Source organism: Bacillus rossius, assembly GCF_032445375.1.
Source record: "Bacillus rossius redtenbacheri isolate Brsri chromosome 4 unlocalized genomic scaffold, Brsri_v3 Brsri_v3_scf4_2, whole genome shotgun sequence".
Taxonomy (NCBI): domain Eukaryota; kingdom Metazoa; phylum Arthropoda; class Insecta; order Phasmatodea; family Bacillidae; genus Bacillus; species Bacillus rossius.
In genome coordinates, this window is record NW_026962011.1 from 25,175,285 (window position 1) to 25,196,225 (window position 20,941).

Here is a 20,941-nt window from a genome sequence, read left to right on the forward strand (position 1 = left end):
GGACAGTCACTGGCCAAGGCCAAAGTCTGCGTGTTCGCAGTCTTGCAGACGAATCCTATTGGCCGGATGAAGACATCGCTATAAGCTGTCACGCCTGGCTGCCTACCCTGTTGGCAGGAAGGGGCGGAGGCTCGAAGAATAACACCCACCAGGTTCTTCCTCGAGTCAGGAGGAAAGAAAAGACGATCAGCCCAGGCTTTCAATAAATTTCTCCCTACGCCCTTGCCCCCCCCCCCCCCCACAATTCAACGTCAACTGCACGTGTGTCTTCTCGCCTTGTCACACTCCCACTGTTACAAATTTTCACCTTACACCCCTTTTAGTTCACGCGTTCGCTTTAGCATTCGTGATCGCATTTGCGTTCGCGTTATACTCGAACGCCGCGTTTTTCAATCTACTTTGGGACAAATGCGAATTTTCATTCACGATGGAGCGAGTTTGCAAATGCTGCGGTTTGTAAACCGGAACGCTGGTGGTGACGCAGCGTGTACAGTAGCATAGAAACGCATTTACTAGAAAAAACTGCAGAGTGTGGTGCATGGTGTCGGTGTCTGCCATCTTGGATCCTGACGTCACGGTGGCCATCTTGGATGACCTTGACAGTGAAATCTCAGCACACATTAATTTAGTTTTCTAGAGATTTCAATTATTGTAGCGTCCGCCATATTGACCAAAAAAAATGTAATTAAAACAAAAAAAAATGTGAAACTAATTCCATAAATAATTAAAATTCTGCCTTCTATTACATTGAATTATTCGATTGATTTATGTCTTCGGTTCGATCCTTGGCCGGGGGCCAGAACCGGTAATTTTTGGTTAAAAATATTTATTTCATTTAATATTATGAAATGTTCCCAAAGCAGCTTCAATTCCTCATGTAACAACTTTCAGTACGGCGGCAATATCATATTCTCCACATTCTTCAAAATATGTACGTTTTTATCAGAAATTAAATATATTGAAACAGTTAAGAAAGTATTATTTTATTGGGAAATGGAAAATGTAACGTTCCTTCTGAAAATAAATGAAAAGCAGAGTAGATAATCACTGGCTATAAATTTCGTAAATTTTGATTTTATTCAGAATCTCACCTGAAAATGTATTTTAACTATTTAAACATATTTAATATTTATAATTAATAGTTTAATTTTGCATGAAATATTAAAATGAAAATGTAAAAAAAATAAGCTCCTGGCGGGTACCGAACCCGAGACCACAGATTATTAGCCGCTGCATTGTATCACTACACCATGCCACTGACTTAACAATTGAAGAAAAAAATATCGGTTTAATATTATCTTTGTTAGATTAAAGCTTCAAATGACAATTGCGGCAAAGTTAAAAGTTATTGCTATGTATTCAAACCCTACAAAGCTTCCAAATAAATTAAAATCCCTAAATTTATCCCCAAAGTTTAAAACGAAACCGTTATTTTTAAATATACCTATTTTTATATGAAACTCCCATTTAACATAATGTTAATGATGGGCTTAAATACTACTAGCGCCATTAGTTCGCAGGCCGCTGCGAGCTTCACTAAGCCGACGAGACACACCAAGGCAAAGGATAGGAGGTTGCCAGACCTATCTATATGACAGTGGTTTACATTGCATGTCAGTCGTGCTGTTGTTTATTTGTAACATTTGTGATTATTATATTAGTGAAATACAGCTTGCTGAATATACATACTTATATTGTAAAAAGAAAAATGTGTAGAACAATGTGTAGCATCAATGTTAACTGATTCTCGTCTATTCATTATTTCCTTAAATATGAAATATAGCTTGCTCTCTATACATCTGTTGTGTAGCTGCAATGTAAATTGACTCTCACCTATTTAAGTAAAAAAAGTGAGTACACTTTATTAAGTAATTTTATTTTCAATGATCTTTCTACAGGTTTTCCTATTGATTTATTTATTCACACATACTTATATTATGCCTTGGCATAGGACATTGAATTTAAGTATATTAAACCCTGTCTAATCTTGGTTTCACTAATTTTATTAATTTTTTTCCTGTAAGTTATTCGCACCTACTTCCATTATATCTCGACATAGAACTTTGACCGGTCGGAGTAAGAGACAAAGAAGAAAGAATACATCTATATATAATGAATATATATCTATATATAATATACGTGAGGGAAAAATAAGATTTGTATCCCTTTCTAAGAAAAGCTAAGTTTTAACTGGTACCCTACGCAATAAGATAATTTTTATTCCATCCATAAATTTAACACCTTGCGGTACTATTTTACCATTTAACTTTCAATGAACACAATTTCCAACTATACCTGAAAGACAATAAATAAATCTCAAGGAGAAACATTCGAAAAAATTGAAATTTTACGAGTTGGCCAGTTTTCACACATCGACAATTGTACGTCGCAGCAAGTAGAGTTCGATCATTCGATGGTTCGAGGTTTTTTTATTTCTGAATATAACGGTAGAGGGAATTTATCAAACGATGAAAGAGTTTTTTTTTTTTTTTTTTTACAGAAAACATCGTCTTCACATAATTTTTGAATAGTTAAATTAATTTTCAAACTATTTTAAGTTCAATGGACTTACGTCTAGTTATCTCTTTATCTTATGAATTAAAAATAATTTAATTGTATACATTGCATGTCTGCGGTCAAACGGTCACACTTTTGTTTACTTTGTACCATTTGTTCATTATATATTAGTGAAATCTAGGGAATTTATCTAAGGTTTTTTATATAAAAATAAAAAAAATCATTATTTACATTGCATGTCAAACACGCACAATTCTGTAGTCGAACAGTCGCACTGTTGTTTACTTTGTAATGTTTGTAAACATTGTAAATTTGTGCTGTATATATCACTGAAATACAGCTTGCTCTATATACATCTGTTGTTAAAAGAAATTTGTGGTCGAATTTCGACCAATGCACTGACTGAGTCTGAAGGGTGAAATTCTAATAAAAAATAAATTAAGACATTTTTAACAGATGAAAATATTAAGAATACTTTTTTCGATTCTACTTACGCGTGTTTCGTTATTAACCATTTGAGATTTTCCTGCTATGACCTCAACTTATCATTTACAGTTCTGGCTGAGATGGTCGGTGACATTGTCAGTGAAAAGTAATAATTATTCACTTTGTAGGAAAGTAAACGTAATGGAACATTTTTTTTATTAAAAATTCTATCCTCTGAGGGAAATCCCTGATTAAACCCGTGAGAACATAACAGCCCTCTTAGAGTTCTCAGAGAAGATTTGCGTTTTCTTCAGAAGTAATGAAAAAAGACAAGCTTCCTTCTGCAGACGTAAAGAACGTTTGAAAAGTACTTGCGTGGTTTAAAAATGAAATGTTTATTTGCAAGTCAAAATTCACGTCTCACTTATGCTTGATTAAAAATACATTATATATATGTGTATATATATAATAGTGTTTATTTTGCTTAAAAATTCGTTGGAGGGCTTTTACCACTGTAAAATAATACATTTAACTTTTAAAAGCAACTTTCTCAAGCAATTACTTTCTTGGGGCCAGTAATACTGCTGTACCACACTTTCATAATCTCTTGGGAATGTCTTTCTGTTATCTCCTCACCGTCTTCAAGTTATGTGCCTCTTAGGAAAACAAACAGATTTGATTAAAAACGAACAGAAATATAAAAAGAGGCCGCGTCTGTTATTGCCTGAACAACGATAATACGCGGTTGTTGGTGAAACAACAAGCATTCGCACTTCTCAAAAAACATATATAGGTACATGTAGTACCTAAACCACTGCTAGGTTATACTGCGCGTGTTGAGTTACAGCAGGTTATTTTCAACAAAGCGTTGCCAATGGATAAGAGATGTATTTGTACTGCGAGCTCAATATTGCAGAAAAATAGTTTGTCAATAATTCTTCCTTACCCCCTCCACTACTTTCCGAAATCGACAGGATTATTTGCGAATCCAAAATAAACAGTTTATGAATACCTAGTTAAATTCAACCAAATGAGTAATTTTTTTTTCAGATTTAAATAAATTGGTTATATTAAAATTAATGGTTATAGCTATGGTAAATCTAATGGAAGAACACTTTATAGGAGGTTAATAAGGGTAAATACTAGAGTGGACATGATACTCAGTATACGACCATAAGCCGCGCTCTAACTAAAATTAGTCGCGTGACAACAATATTAACTTTCGCTAGTTTCCATGTGGCATTATTATCACCTTTTATGTTAGATACACAATAGCAGGAAACAGATTAATGCTGGCTTTTGCACGGGGGTCGAGAAAGTTGTCTTTCAGTAATAAAAAAAGCCTAAATTTAGATTTACTGAATATATTTCGGTGGTTCAGCAACTCGTTTTTGAAGAAATCCAACTCCGCTACTCCTGAAAGCAAAGCCAAAAGTCCCACCTGCAGAGTAGACCCGATTGTGTCTCGGAACGATAAGACTCCACCAAACTTAGAAGAAATTCAATTTCAAGTTAACAGGACGCCAACAAGTTTTAACCACGTGCATATGTTAAGCAGTGGTACTCACTCATTTCCCCGAAATGGAAGTTCATATATAAGGTAGCACTTTCCGCCAAGTTTGAGCCACTTATTCCTAACGAACACACTTCCCCACGTCTTTGCTCGAAGGAATGAGCAGCCAAAAAGAGGTAACTTGGCTAAAATAGGAACCCAAAAATCCCAAACCTATTAACTAGAGCCACAATATATTGTAAATTATAATTACTTCATCAAAAATTATTCATTTCGATTTGAAGATACGGAACACAAAATTCTCGGAGTGATTCGTTGCACGATAGCAAGAAGCATAACGTGCTCCACATGCAACCTAAATGTATAACAAGCGTAAATTACCTTTCGCAAACCCTTAGACGGACAACGACCAGTCTCTTAATTAAAGGGCACGGATTTTTGTGTCATATCCGTAACCGATGTGTGCTCAAATATATAGTACGCAGGGCTTCTTTTCTGCGCATAAACATACATATATATATATAAGTATACACTCACACTAGTGTGTGTCCCCGTGCGAATAATCGCACGGTAATTTATTTTCTTTAATCATCACATCATGTAATTAAAAAGTTTTCATTAATCGTGTTTAGTTATTGATTGTGACAGAATAAACCAATTTGATTATATAGGTGATACATAGATAATGGTGTGTGTTGGTATAGATGGGAGCTCACCTTAGAGAACTAAAGAGAAAATAATCTGCTCTCGTGTTGTGAACACACTTATAACACGAAACTTGGATACGAAATTTAACGTAGAATTATTAAAAATAATGCCACTTTATAAATATACGAAACATCGTGTTTTAAAATACACGCCCTGAAGCGAATCACACGTAGTTTCCGCATTCGCCACAAGAATTATTTGCCTTGGCAACTACGTCGACTATCGAATAATTTAACATCCAGAGCATAATTTTAAGCTATATAATGAAACAGTGTCAATAAAAGAGAAAGAGTGTAGAACAAAATGATGTACACCAGCTTCGGACCTGATTTTTGCCAAGGAAGGTTATTTTGTTAAAATTCATCATAAAGTAATTTTATAAAGATACCCTTTGCCTTTGTGAACATTGGTTCGCGTAATCCACCACCGATGGCAGCACCGCGGCAAAAACATTTCCGTTCCATGCTACTTCTGTTCTATTCAAGAAATGACTCCTACCGAGAACTAAGATGTTACACATAAAAAAGAATACTTGCACTGATAAGCCTTGTGTGTTATTGAGTTCACAAATGAAAAAAAAAATATCACAATGTTGTTTAACGGCCCTCGTGAAATAACGGACCACAAGCCCTGCAATGACGATGGACGTCAGACGTCAGGAGATAGCGGAGCTTATCTCTAACCGTGAGAACCCGGGTGTCGTTCCGGTTTTATCGACACGCGTCAGTAGTGTCCAGTGTTTGCCGTGATACCAACCCTGCAGACTGCCGCTGATCTCTCCGGCGTCAAATCTGCGTTCCTTCGGTTGCGGTCGTGGTTGCACGACGTAAGACGTTATTTCAATCGTCAGGACTCTGCCGAGCTCATGCAGTTTACTGGCGTTGTTTACTCTCTCTGTCACGTGGTTCATCACCACCAAACAAGCTGAAATATTAATTTATGTAGGTACATCTGCACTTCCTCCGCTTGGGAAGCATAATTCCTACCTCCTTTCAAGTACTTCGCATCGCAATTTTGTGTATCGAACATATTTCCCTTGAACTCTTACACAGTTTCCCTCTCCCAATACAAGCGTCGAAATGGTAAAATCAACTGCAGGACCGAACTTGTTCTTTCCCGCTCCTCTTCGTGCTTTTTATACACGCCTGTTACTCATTGGCGTGATTTTTGATCACTGTTAGCTCTCCTTGCTAGCTCTTTTGCATAATTTTTGCGAAGTGAAGTCTGTAGAAGCCAATCCGTTCCGTAATCATTAATAAATAATTATAATCAGTGCTTCAACGTAAAAATAACGAAATATATTTGTAATTATATTTACTTTACAACTTTAATTATATTTACTATTATATTTACTTTACATACTTATAGAATGACAATAAGTAATATAAGTAGTTTTCTACAGATATTAGTTCTCGATTCATTTAAAAGAAGTGGTTGTATGTGGTTCTATAGACATATTTAACTGTACAAAACAGTACAACTGACATACATGCGTATAACAATAGTTACAGCAAAATTGTTTCTAGAGGCAAATTTACACAACCCAATGTTTCAGATATATTAAAAAAAATCGTTATTTTATAAAGTTGTATCTAAATCGTTTGTGTTCTATATCATACGTCTGGCAACAGAGCACGCCGAAACAAGGATAAAGTGAATTGGAAAGAGAAAGTAAATGATCATTAAAGTGAACACCGCAAACTAAGAATGAGATACGCTATAGTAATACTCAAGGAAATGGCACTAGCATCCATTCAATACCTGGGATTCTAACCTGACACATCGTGGTGAGTAACTATCGCCCAAACAAGCTATGCCAGTAAGATTACAATTCCAGCTGATACCACAGAGACAAGGCTTTATTCAAGTTACCATAGAACTTCTTCAAATAGGGCAAGCTAAAATATTCACGTGCACTCCAAATATCAATTAGCAGTTTTAATTGAAGTAAAACGACAGTAACTTAAAATTCCGCTGTTGGCGACTCGCCAATCAAATGAATTCTCTATCGATCCGGACTGAAAGAACTGTAATTCACTATAAATACATAGGAAATACTCATATTTTAGTGAACCTCAGTCACTAAAATGAATTTTAAAAATTCAATTATTCAAGTGCATAAGATTTAACAGATTTATAAACAAATAAATCTAATTGTGAGCAGTTTACACTGTTTAAAATTGAGATATTTATTGTTAGTAATTTTTTCATCTTTTGTTTGTTTTGTCGACAGCAAACCTATTATTGATGAATTAGAACATGTATTTAACTCCAACTATTTACAATATTTAGGAAATGAACTTTGGCCACCATTACTGACAAATACTGTACGCAATTATACTTAAATATAGCCTGTATCACACATGTTCCATCTGAATATTTTTGACTGAAATAAAACACTTATTAATAATTAAAAGATACTCAGATTATCCGAAACGAGCTTACTATTCACATTGCAGAAAATTTGTGGATTAATTTAGGTATTGCCTGAGATAAAAATATTTTAAAAAATCCTACATCTGAATATCTGCATCGGGATCAGGTTATATATCATTTGTATCAATGTATCAACAGTTTCTAATGCACATAGCAAGGTGTGATTGATGATACTTCACACTTATGTAATGAGACAAGGGTGTTTGTTCGATTCTAATACAGACCTAACTTCTACATAATAATATTCATTTCGAACAAGTTTCTTTTTACCTCGTGCTCTGTTAAATCCTTGCGTGTAGATAGTGTCTTATTTAGCTTTAAAATAAAATTTGAATAGAATGCCAATTACCTCCAGAAATAATTTTTCTGTAACTATTATAATACGTATGACGTATTACGTAATACGTTGACTGCTTTCTACATACAAACATGTCTACAGAAGCGCTCAAACTACTTTCTTTGCATAAAGCGAGAATTTAAAATCTATGAAAAAAAAATACTTCTTACGTTAATTATTACCATTCTATAAGTACGTTAGTTGAAAAGAAAATATAATCACAAGTTGATGTACTAATTTTAAATTATTTTGTAATGATTACGGAATGGATAAGATTGTTCAGACTTCACTTCACGAATTTGTGCAAAATAGCAATCTGAGCAAATAGCGATCAAAAATCACGCAAAGGAGTAACAGATGGAGATAAAAAGAATGAAAACGAGCGGGAAAAAAGGAAGTTCGGTCCTGCAGTTGATTGTAGCATTTCGACGCTTGTATTGGGAGAGCGAAACTGTGTAAGAGTTCACGGGAGATATGTTTGATTCAAAAAATGCGATGCAAAGTATTTGAAAGGAGGCAGGAATGGCGCTGCCCAATCCATCACGGCAGTTGGCGGTCCCGACAAAGCTTAGGGAGAAGGAGACGTACGAGAATAGGAAATAAACGCTTTCAGAAGAGGGGCGTTGTGAAGAAGAATGACGATGATCGAATCGGAACGCGTGCGTCGAGAAGAAAATAATTTCAAAAGAAAAAAAAATAAGCAGCTTTTTTTCCCCCTCCCGTTCCAGAAAGTTCTAGGCGCTGACAGCAGTGGCAGAATACATTCGTTCCAAGTGAGTAAGACCATTTTATACGGATCATTGGGCGAAAAATTCCTTCCGAATTTTGACAAAAAAACTCAAGTGTCCATAATTTATTGAATGTTCAATCCATGGCTTTACTGAATAAAGCATTTCATGATATTTTTAAAACTAAAACCTTAATAAAGACGATATTAGGTTCTTGTTTATTCAAAAAACTGTAATAAAAAGTAATCCTCTGGTATCTTAAATTTATTTCAAAATTGACGTTTTAAACATCTTCAGATACTATAAAACAAATTCGCTATCGGTGTCTGCTTGTTCGCTCACTTCTAAACTACTCAATGGATTTTGATGCTTTTTTCACCATCATCCAAAGAATCTCTTCCGAAATGTTTATGTGTTTAATACATCTAATAATGACTCACAGCAACCATTTGTATGATTCAAAATTGGTTAAAAAAGAGTTATTAGCGGAGCTACTTTGACTGACATAGTACTCAACCTTATCTAATTAAATATGTTATCTGGGTATTCAATTTTGATCTAATTTGATCTCTACAACATATCATATGCTATCCATCAACCATGCTTTTCAGCACGATATTATTTATTAGATATCGAATTATATTTGTCTGTTTATCTGTTTCACCTACCTTATTTATATTTTTAATTACGTAGATAGGTAGAATGAAGGTGCTATCAGCGTATCCTGAGTTTTATTTATCTGGAAATTAAATAAATCGGTTTCAGGTTAAGGTTTAGGCTTTCAGCACACCCTGGTGTTACGTTCGTAAATAATCTATTATATATAATTTTTTATTGTAAGGTTATTAAACAAGAACACATAATTTTAGTACGAATGTAATTTTTGAAAACACCTGATACGAGTACTTGTTACTTACATGTACTTACTTATAAAATCTAAAGGACGCCGCGTTAGTATGTATATCGCATCCGTATGAAGCCGGGGAGGGTAAAAAGTTTGATAATAAATCACAAAAAAAATTGTTTATAGAGTTTGTAATAAAAATACAGTTACAAAAATTATAAAATTTAAACATTAAATAACACTACCATTATGGGCTTTATTGAAATTAAAATGCGTGTGTAAACCCCATCGTCACTGACAGATTTCGCGTGTTATTACGTCAGAGCGAACGGTTTGCTCTCGTCAGTCAAAAAGCGAACATTCTCTTAGTCAAGTTTGTAGATAGGCCATGCAGAGTTCATCGCACGAACAGGTAACACCGGGTAGCACAACCTATGCTTGAATGCACGGTTAGAAAATACAGTAAATTAACGAATTTTTTAACGAAGAAATTACCTCATACAAACGAATTTCAGATAACTGAATCTTCGTAACAATCACAACGTATTTCGACTTCCTAGTTCAGCGATACTCTGAAATCAGGGTAAACAGTCGAGCGTACGGGAGAAGGATGTTCTTGCTGTTGACTTAACGGTTTTTTGAATGTTTTTGTTGGCATACAAAGATTACTCTTATGGATCCATGTGCAATGAAGTTCCCGTAAATTCACGAGGATAGCCTTAAATAACGAAGATCTCTGGGTAATTTGTAACCGGCGTTTTTTTTTTAAATTTTAAGGTGAGTATTTTAAACAGTATGTAAATAACGCAACATCTCTAGTGCGAAATCACAATGAGAAGCATTTCCATGCCAATGTTCATTGACATTTACGCTTCTTCGTAATGTCCTGGATATTTAACCACAGTTTCAACGAGTAGGCTATTTTTTTATACCTATGAAAAATTATTTCTTTATTTACAAATTGAAATTTTACATAAAATTAATGCTGAAGTAGCACATTAATTAGCCTCAGCGGTATAGAGGACAGCCCAGCTGATATTTCACCGTCATGTGATGGATTTGAGTTCCAGGTCGGGAATTGAATATTTTGAAAACAGTACCCCACTTACCCTTCTGCCATAGCACGGGAAAGGAATTTTTTTAATTAAGCCAATTAAAAATATAATGTAATCACTTAGCCATTGCAAGAAACACTCCACTCCCCATAATTCCCTTTTCCCAGTGAAGTAGCTTAGGCCGGTGTCCCATTATGCGGTAAAACCTGAGAGGCTGCCAATTTCTACTCGGTGATTTATTCTACATCGACTGTTTGCATGTTCGATTATTATAGATTTTCTCAGTTCATTCTTGACATACCTGCATTAGCACTCTAAAGAAAGAAGTCAGAAATATATATCTGCGGAAGTTTAATCTCAGCACATAGCGAAACACCAGCCTTATACTGTAACTTTGTTTCGTAAACGGAACAGAAATAATCTTTTAAAATTAAAAATAGTTTTAAATTTGTACATTTAAATGCAAATAACTGTATCACTTCAAAATGGTATTTGCATAAATATTTGTTTCGAATTCTTACCCAGACATTTATGCTTAGTGTTGTCCCAGTACCACCAATAGTCAAAAGTTATTTGTAAACAGTTCCCTGAATAATTTTCCAGTAAATAAGCATAACAAAACCTAATAAAGTAGAACTATTGTATATTAAATTATCTTTTCCATTGTTGAAATAAATATGCTTGAATCAAACATCAATTAAAATATAAAATGAGGCATACATTTTCGTAAAACAAATTAAGATTGATCTCCATGAACATACTTTATATATGCAAAAATATCCATGGCCACTTGTTGTATAAAGTTACACTAACTTTCTTGCAGTATTACAAACTGTGTCTTGCCCACTTATTTACAAATAAATATTTTTAAAAGTGCAGGAATCTTTTTCTGTGTAATGTTTCCAGAGGTTGTAGCATCATCCTGAAAATCAATACCACGAAGCCAATTAAAATGATTAGGATCAAGCAATTTAAATATACCTATAATATATTGATATTAGCAAAAATAATAATATTTGTGTGCCATATGTTTCAATTCATATGAAACATAGTTATGAAATGGATATTTTAGTTAAGTCACTTAGATTTACTAAGGTAGCCTATTTAACTTACCAAGTTACTTAATGAAACAGTTATTGTTGTGTAACAACTTAGCTCTCAGTATACAGCATTTGGTAGAAGTAATTACATGAATGCGATGGAATTCGCATACAATGGAAATGTGCCAACACAGTGCTGCCATTGGTAATGAATGGCGCGAACCAAAGTTCACTAAACCAAAGGTTAACTTTAAAGTATTAACTCTTTAGTGAATCTGAACAAGATGGGCAATGTTTTAATAAAATTATTTGTTGGAAATCAGGACCAAAGCCGAGTTTTAGTATTTTTTTCAAGTATTTTTCACTTTTAACGGAGCCGTGACATTATATACAAAGTTTAAAATTTCTGTCCACTAATACTGCTCCGGCAGTGAATTCTAGCGGCTGGTACGGAAACTACGTGTGATTCGCGTCAATAAATGTAGTTTAAAACCCTTTTTTCTCATATTTATCACGCTTGGCATTGTTTTGAAGAATTATGAGTTAAATTTCCTGTCCGAATTACGTGTTACAAGTGTTTTTGCGACGTGAGAACACATTAATTTGCTCTTTTCCGAGGTTTGAATGTTACATATCTCTGGCGAGTACTGACTTTTTTATTTTTATTTTGACGTGTATGTTCATGTATTCACAATTTAACGTACGTTCATCAAATAAAAAATTCCCGTCTCCGTTCTGCCATGAAATCACAAAGTTGTTAAAGTTCTTATTTCAGGCATGAGCTGCACTGCGTCCTCTTCCCCGCCAGTGATTCCCTGGAAAGGTCGCGTCGCCACTGTCACGCATGCTAATCACCGGGCGACGCAGAGCGCAGTGCAGTGTGCACGGCCATGCAGCGGGGCGGGGCCACAGCTGGGTTTACAAGGGCCAAATTACCAGAGCAGGGCAGAGCCGCGCGAGAACTCGTTCCGTTTCATCGCGAGGACTGCGCACCATCCCTGCTAATATAAATGCAAAAGTGTGTTTGTCTTGTTTGTCCTTTTTTACTCAGAAACAGTGCAACTGATCGACATGATTACGTATGCGTATGCCCTGTACGCAACTACTTAAGCAATGTGCTTGTTGGAGTTTTCATTGGTGAGCAAACGCACTTGTAATTTTTTTTTTACAGTTTTGACCATGGAAGTGTAAGTATGGAGTGGGTGACTGTTCTAAAATTGAAGTCATTCTGCATGTAGGCTAATGCTAGAGGTTTTGTTTAATAGCTTGAAAGCAACTCGCTAGGAAGAACCGTAAAATTGCCATGATACGTGAGTAATGTTAAACAAAGATGTCAACAACTTACCAGCAAAGAATTAGCGTTAAAGTTCATTATAAACGACAAAAAACGTATTGCTAACCAGGTGGAAAACACTTGGTAGGGAGGTAGTTATCATTTTGACTTCAATGATTAACGTGGTAAATATAAATATTGCAAACACCAACTCCCTAACTTCTTGCCTCCATCGTTGTGTTGAAAAATCGCAAGCCAATGATATCCTCATGCGCAGGAAACTTTAAACGAGCTAGTCTACGGTGAAGAAGCTCCTAGATATCACCCGTCGTGTAGGCGGTATCAGGAAAAGCGTTCTTAAATGATCGATTTAAGGCAACGTTATGCTGTAAACTCTCACAGCGAGCGGGATGCCGATGGGCGTCTGTTTTTTTTTTTAACAATTCCCTCCCCCTTTTTTTTTCTGAATTTCATACTTTTTTTAGTGAGAGGTGAATGTAGTTCAGTTCATATTTTTCCTTGTGCAAGTACAAATATGTCAATTTTACAACGAGTTAGTTGTACGGGCTCTCGCTTGAAGCGCTAGACGCAGTTGAAGTTTCTCAACGTGGGAGTTGTCGATCTACGAATACAATATTTTGTCTGTGGGCGGGACGACCTTCGAGAATCACAAAGAATTTCGGCGGAAGGAGACACGTCATTCCGCGTGCTGTAACGCATGACTTTTAGCACTTATTTACCCAGCCAAGGAGTAAGACTCAGTTCCACCAACCGGCTAAAGCTGCATTAAGCTTCCATGTCTGGGATAAAACTGGTCGGAAACTCGACTAACTCTGGAGGACCCGGTATAATCCTCGAGAAAAAAAAAATCATGATTTTGTTTTCCTTGTTAGCCGGGAATCACCATATGCGGTTATTGGAATGTTTTATAACTACAGGCTATGTCCGTTACCTTCATCAATATCCCAGATGAACTTGTATGTTTTGCGTTTCCAGCTCCAATGACGTTGGTAATTGACATTTATTTTGGTTTTAATAATTGGTAGTTAGAATGCAAGATAATATTCATGACACATGAATTATGCAAATGCAAGAGACACAAATGACATAACACGCAAATGGTTTAGGTACGATTGTTTCTGTGTTTACGAGTATGAAATTACCTTTGAACTCTTTAAGTTATTTAATTTGTAGTTTTTTCTTTTATTAAAATTTTTAGTCACCATTTAATAGGCCTACAAATTTTAATAACTTAAATATTACACTGAATTTTAATATTGTTAGAAAAAACCAAGCCACATACGAAAACTGAAGTAGGTAAATAACGTCGATACGGAAATGAAATAAGAAATGTGAAAAATTTCCACAATAACTCTCAAGGAGTATTATCCTCAAATTTTTTAATGTCGGTGTTTTCTTTCCTATTATTCAAGGGTAACGAATGTTTAATTTCAACGTATTTTAATTCGACCGTGTTTCGAAAAAAAAAAAGTCTTACGAGTGACCTTAAGATCGATTTTAGAGATAATGAATGTATCATAAAGATTTTCATATGATGTATATTCAAGATGCTTGCAATCCGATAAAAGAGATCCTAAAATTTCGTGTTTAGCTGCGGTGGCAGTTGGAAACATAAATTCAGGAGGATTTACATGTGCACGTTGCGGACTTATAAATGGAGGTACGGCATGGGAGGCTCCAGGGTGCTTGTTCGGAGCTATTATCCGCGACTGCTGAATACTCCGTGCGAGCCAGGCCGGGCGGAAACAAGCCTTCGTTTCCAGGATGCCATTCCAATTGTTCGCCGGAGTGGAACGGAGACGATATCCTTGGGACCACGTGATCTCGAAAGCTTATCAATTTTCCATCTGACGTGCCCCTGCAGCGCTGCGCTGTGGCTTAATTCCGGAGAATTTAACTTCGTTTCTTTATTGGGAAGCTTCTGAAACCACAATTTATAACTTGGATAAATCGTCATTGCTTGTATCAGTACGTACAAAAACATATATATAAAAACGATTTTTTAAAATTGTATTGGCTGTAAAAAAATCTGAAACCATTAAAATATTTCAACTTTTAAAAAATCATGTCAAATTCAAAATTTATTTTTTAACATTCCAAATAGTTTGAGTTATTTTTAGTATTCGTTGAAGGAATAAAAAGCTATAAAGAGCATAATTATTTTTCTAGCAAGTTAAAGAGATGAAGTAAAATCTTATGTTACCAATTTCTCTTAAGATATATTTAGTTAATATTATTATATTGAAAAAAATATATATATTTTGTGCGTCATTACTAATTATCGTCTTCGATTATGTGCTGATCAACAATTAGAAAAAAATGGGGAGTAGTGAAAAATTTTTTAAGAATTAGAACAAACGTTCATCTCAACTGGATTAAAATTTAAAAGCCTCTTTAGGCTTTGCTGCAAAATAAGCTGTAAACATATGAGTGATTCATTTTTAGGTAATAAATATAGATTCTAATAGTTTTTTTAAATCTTTTGGGTGGCATATTGTTAATCAACGTAGTCTCTAAAAGAAATTGCAATAGAATATAGTATTTACAAAATATCAAGCACATAGGTCCTTCGAATACATGTTTGACGTGTAGCCTACCGCTCGTGAATACATAAATGTAAATGCATAAAGTCTAAAAATATAATCATTTTTATATTTTCTTCAAGTTGAAATTTTATTCTAGTCAGTCACGAGTAAACTCACCGAAAAAAATACAGAATACTGGGGAAGGTACCAGCTAAGTGAAGTAAAAATCGCTGGATTGGCCTGAAGTAATTTAGGGAAACCACGGAAAGCCTAAATCGGGACGGCTTGTTCCGGGTTTCCAAGCCGGATTTTCCGGAATGCTAAAGGGGTGTGTTTATCACTGCATCATCTCAAAACAAACACATAATTTTATTGATTCCTACTCCTTCAATAGTGTTTAAAGAATAATGTATTATTAAATGCACAATCAATATAGGGAAATAATTTTTAATCCTCTTATCAATAATGACACGCATCGATATCATTAAAATTATTGAATTTGTCTGTGTACGAGCGGACATAATTAATTTTTAAATTAACACTTAATTATTTTCTAGATGCTATTAAACAGAGATAATTACTTAAAGGATTCTGAGATTACTTGAAGACTGCCTTGCTAATGGTAAATATAGGCTTACTGCAGGAGTGACAGAAATGGCGTAAGATATACGAACCTGATGCGCTGCGATTTATTGCAAAGGTTAAATGAAAATAACTGTAACGGAGTATCAAACTCACATTAATAGAAGAGACTAAATGAAATAATTTTTAAACAGGAGGTCAAAAGGCATAGTTTTATATTTTTTCTATGCTTAATGTTTTGTGTGATAATTGAGCATCGCTTTAGCGTTTTCTTTTATAATAATTATTGGAAGGCTCTAGGAGGTATTATGTAGGATTATAATAAAATAATTGCACGTAAAGTTTTTAATAGAAACAAAGTAAAATAATGGTATTTCAAATCTTACATCTATCTGTGAAAATGAAGTTATATGGACACAACGCTTAATAACCGTTATCACAAAGCCTACAGTACCGTTTATGTGCAGTATACTATAAATCACAGGTGATAAAAATAAGTTTTGTTTCTAATAATTTACTCAGATAAGTTATATACTAGCCACAATTTATGTTTTTGTTTTTCAGTATAAATTTACTTTCCCATTGGTAAATCCAATTCATATATGCTGTGTTATTCATCTTAATTTTTGAATAAAGTTTAAAACAATGTCCTACATAAATATATATTTAACCAATGGATTTAAAATCTAAATATAAAAATGTCAAGGTTAGATACGATTGTTAGTAGCAAATTAAAATTCAAGACTTAGATCCAGGGATGAACACCTATATTTTATTGCGGCTACCATTGCAGCAGTTTACACCATTAAGGCCAATATATACACGGCATTTTGACTTACTTCACTGGAATAGATCATGTCAGCAAATAGTAATTGTATTCTGAACATGTACAGGATTTTTATCATTTAAAACTTACAAAAAAAAGTTTTGCAAGTCATTCAGAACGAAATGTCGTCTTTAATTACTAGTGACTGACTGGTTTAACGTCAACAAACCAGAGTTATAAAGACGGCCGAACGCATGAGCCTTGCAGAAAAAAAAACGGGTAGCTCCATCTCAAAAAACACCGAAACATAAACATTGCGTTCGATTTTAGTGTAACCTTAAAAATAAAACTTTTTTCTTAATCAGATAATCTGGATCTAATATGTCGACCTAAAACATATTCACTTAATTTTTTTTTAGTTGAGCAGTGAATCCGTGCTCTGTACCACGATGCAAAACGCAAACGTACATAAACCTTTCTAATTAATTCCATGCAATGTTCTCAGGAGTCTGGAGAACAGAACAATAAGGTCGACGATGCAAAGAAACGGTACCCTATTCTCAAATCAAGAGTGAATTTTCATAACCCTAGTTTCGTTTTACGCGTTCTTTTATTGCTCACAATCTGTTTTCACGACCGTTTCTTACAGTCTATGAACACGCCTTGCTTCTGAATGACGTTTCATTTGTAAAGCCCCGTTCCTTACTACGCAAAAAAAAAAAAATACTGGGGGAAAAATGCTGGAACGACGTCCCTCTCGAGAAATGAGTTGCGCAACGGACTTTCCATTTCGGAAACACATTGAATTTTTTTTGTAGATGGAACAAATATATTCATGTATACTTACAGATATATGTAAATTTGTACATTTACATTAAAACAACCGTATTATTAATAAATAGTGTACGCAATTAAACTCGGTTCAGATTCTCACCCGACCTTTTATGCTTTTTGTTGTTCCAGTGCCTCCAATAGTTAAAGTTATTTGTAAACCGTTCCTTGAATAGCTTTCCATATTAAAATGCGCACATAATATACACGATACAACAAAATAAAGTCAAATTATTTAAATTACATTATCTTTGCCATTGTTAAAATAAATTTATGCTTGACTGAAACATCAATCAAAGTATTCAGTTATGCACCTATTTTCGTAAGACATGCTCATTACATTATCTCTAAAAACGTATTTAATATATGCAAAAATAACCTTTAACCATGTGTTTTGTACAAAGTTACATCTTTCTTGTAGTGTTACATAACTATTTCTCGGCAACCGGTTTCCAAGGGAATCTTTTTTAATAGCATGGAAGAGTTTTTTTTTCTGTGCAGTTGGCAGCGCACCTTTGTCAACCCGCGTGTGCGCGTTGCTGTGGCGTCCGCAATGACGCGTCGCTCCGAGGAACGGCGGGTCTGGCTCGACGACACGTGCGTTTGATCCATGCGTAGCTTAGGGAGTAACGACATAGAGCAGTAGTAACGTAGAACCATCGAAGAAACAAACACATACAACTCAGATCTGTCATAAGTTAGAACTATTACAGTATAAATACAAATAACTTACAACTATTATAACTTCAAAAATCACATCTAAGACAAAATAAAAAATAGTTAACATCGACAATAATCACTTAAAAGTAACAAAACTTATAAATACACAAATCATAACTATTGCAACTTAGAAAAGCACAAAGTTGGGAACATTACAAAATACAACCTAGAACTTACATAAGTTAGAACCACATAACAAAGAAAACTAAATCTTGTGTTTTGCTCGTTATAAGTTTGTAAATTGTGTGCACACATCGCCTACCCAATGCCGTGCCGCATTATTGAAGAGTTACACCTTACAACATCGACGGATTTTCGTAGATTTACAGATATCTTCAATACATTTTCGGATTCCGTGTTTACTTACTTCTAACACAAACTTAGAAGAATTATATTACGGCATTAACAAAAAAATTTTAGTCACACAATAAAAAAAATATTTCTAATTACTTTACCTGTTTACAACTGAACTAGAACTCCGATTTTGGAATTTAGCGTACATTCTACAAAGATTCAGTTACGTATCTGGACTACGTTATTTTAAGTGTATTATTTGTTGAAAACATAGTCATATTGTTATCTCTACCATTGCACTTACTCAAGGAAAACTAGAATTGACACTTTTCAGCAGAGAGGAAGCGATGTAAACCTAAATAATTGAGCTGCGATTCAGTGGATTTTCACCACAACAAACTTATAGCCTATCATTGAACATATATCTTCCTTAAGGTATAAGGCAGAATAAATTATTAAACTCTATGCCTTAATTTGACAGTGACTGGCCATAAATTTATACTCATCCATGTGAAATCATTGGTGTTTGTTATTAAATTAATTATTTTATTAAAATTAATAATATCCTAATAATATTATCGTTAGCCCCACTTAAAAAAAATGTATCTGCTCTAACTAAGCACATTTTTAAAAAATAATAAACGATGATATTTACTTACAATAAAAAAATTCAATGAAAGCTGCGGTCTCTTATTCACCCATAAATTTACGCAAATACCATTAGTAATATATGTGGATCATCTTTCTAGTGGATAGGTATTTATGTTCCTTATACCTACGGAAATTTGTTCACAACAGTACGCAAGACTACATTGAACATTTTATTATAGCTTTCGGCAATCAGACGAATAAAAATTACATTATAAGTCAATATAATCTTCATATAATTAAAACAAAAAAAATTGGATTGGATTCATCCATACAACGATACGCAGTACAATTCTGAACTGTTTATAAAAAAATTTGCGTCATATGCGTCTGACATTTCTATAAACCAAATAAAACTCATTTGTTTGATGTTGATTTCGAACGACATCGTTACCAGCACAGAAAAATCTGAATGTACTATCGTTTTATGATATTTTATTTTGAGCTGTTGCCCAAAACGGAATTAAATTTCATACAACCTTGTGGATAAATGTTTACACAAGTTTTTGAACAAATCAAGCAGATCACACCAATCTTAGTAACAGAACGGAATATAAGATTGTTTTTTTTTTTTTCATTTTTAAATATGATAAGAAAATTTTTATAATTATGATATTTAATTTATAATTATGATATATTTATTGCCTCATACTTTATTTATCAAACAAGAGCTCTGCAACATCTCGCTAAACACACGTGCTTCGAACTCATGTCTGAAATTCGCCAACAATATATACTGCGTTTTATCATGATTCGTCAAACAAGTTTCGTAATTAGCTTATATTTAAATTAGTGTCATTGTACGCGTGTAATTATAAAAAGCTTCAACCTATTCTCAAAATTTATAAAATAGCATTTCAAAATGTTGAATACGACCAGGAATTTTTTTTTATCATAATTAGGTCCAGTTTTAGCTTCTTTAATAGTAGAACGAAGAGATTTGGACGTAATCCGTTATTATAAAATATACAGACTTTCTGCTTCTAGCTCTGGTTTCCAAAAGCGTTCCAAAATAAGCGTGTCAGTTATACTCGCTAAAGTGGTTTCACGTGAGTGTTAAAATGTCTGAAAATATGAATATTCGGAATGTTTTTTTAGATAAAAAAAAGTTAAATTCTTAAACATTTTGTAAAGATAAATAAGCTTACATTTTCACTTGTTCGTTCCTTACAGTAAGTTATATGATCACCTCTTGAAGTATTTTAGTTGACATTATACGATGATAATGTTGAGAGCTACATATGGCCCTTCCTGTGCACACATACGTAGTGCAGATCTACCGAAGAACCCACGCGATATTAAAACTGCTCAAGGTAATTAGTTCTGTCTGTTCACGAAAAGATTGTATAAAGGTAAGTACAGTTTCCGTATTTAGTTTATAAAATATAATTTTAGGACGGTGTAAATGTCAAACAATGGGTGATTTGAAAATAATGTTTAGGTATGAAATTCGTGGTAGAGATTCCTGAAAGCACCATATGAGCTTGCGATAGAACTCTATTATCATTTATGTGTTGTAAAACCTATGCACGATAGTTCAAGGCTTACGCTTTGAGGTGACACCGCACTAGAAATATCAACGAACATCGCACTTAGCATCGCGTATCACTAACACAAATACACCTCTCGCCAGGTGGGCCCCTTAAAATTTGTTTCACGTAAAGGCGATCTGATAAT